Source organism: Amia ocellicauda, unplaced genomic scaffold, assembly GCF_036373705.1.
Source record: "Amia ocellicauda isolate fAmiCal2 unplaced genomic scaffold, fAmiCal2.hap1 HAP1_SCAFFOLD_112, whole genome shotgun sequence".
NCBI classification, from domain to species: domain Eukaryota; kingdom Metazoa; phylum Chordata; class Actinopteri; order Amiiformes; family Amiidae; genus Amia; species Amia ocellicauda.
Window position 1 is genome coordinate 185,226 of NW_027102677.1, and position 882 is coordinate 186,107.

Here is an 882-nt window from a genome sequence, read left to right on the forward strand (position 1 = left end):
TTTTTGTTTGTCCGTGTTCCACCTCGGGGGGTAAATTCAATAAACTATGCGCTAAATAAAAACTGACCTTTAAATAAACAGTATTCATCTATCGAGAATCTATGTTCATGGTTTGTATAGAAGTATTTCCACATATGCATCTGGACACTCGGGCAAGCCAGCTGAGAAGTCGCTCAAGTCGCCGCAGCTAAGTATCGCCTTTTTCTCTCGCGTTTCCTAGTTTAGTTAAGAGTCACATTGATTGTTTACGTGGTTTGTTTAGCTAAGAATGATATATCTTGCACCTGTTTTGTAGTAAGAGCAGCGACTGTTTGTTAGTGAATTTAGCAAGTTACTTAGCACACTCAACACGCCCTGTCTGTAATCAGAAGCTTTACACTGTAGGCTGTGATTATTCGCATGTATCTAGTCAGATGAATGATCTGAAATGCATCAAAAGTCATGGAATGAGAGACTTTCTGGGCGTTGGTGGTATAGTGGTGAGCATAGCTGCCTTCCAAGCAGTTGACCCGGGTTCGATTCCCGGCCAACGCAACGTTTTCTTTCTAGGCTTCCGCCAATAGCCATCATTCAAGCTATTGCGACCCTACTAAGCCTGCACTTATTGCTGTTTTCACTAACACACTTCTGGTGAACCGTTGCGCATGAACAGATGACGAATAAATGGCCTTACACTAGTATCCCACAGCACCAGCTTCGTCTGTAGAAAAACAAAGGTTCCTCTGCCTGCTGCAGGATACCCACATCACACTTGACTCGCAGACCTTTACTGCGCCCTCTTGCTTGACGTGGGCCGTGCTCCCAGAAGCGCTGTAACATACATGTGCACTTGCGTGCAAAAGTATTCGGTATTACATTTATTTGACGTGTTCATTGCTTGAA

The 882-nt window shown here is 44.0% G+C and overlaps 1 non-coding gene across 1 annotated transcript; it reads left to right on the top strand.

The window, feature by feature from the left end:
• Positions 1-462: 462 nt before the first annotated feature.
• On the top strand, positions 463-534 carry trnag-ucc (transfer RNA glycine (anticodon UCC)). Its single transcript has one exon. It is a non-coding gene; the product is annotated as a tRNA-Gly (tRNA).
• Positions 535-882: the final 348 nt, after the last annotated feature.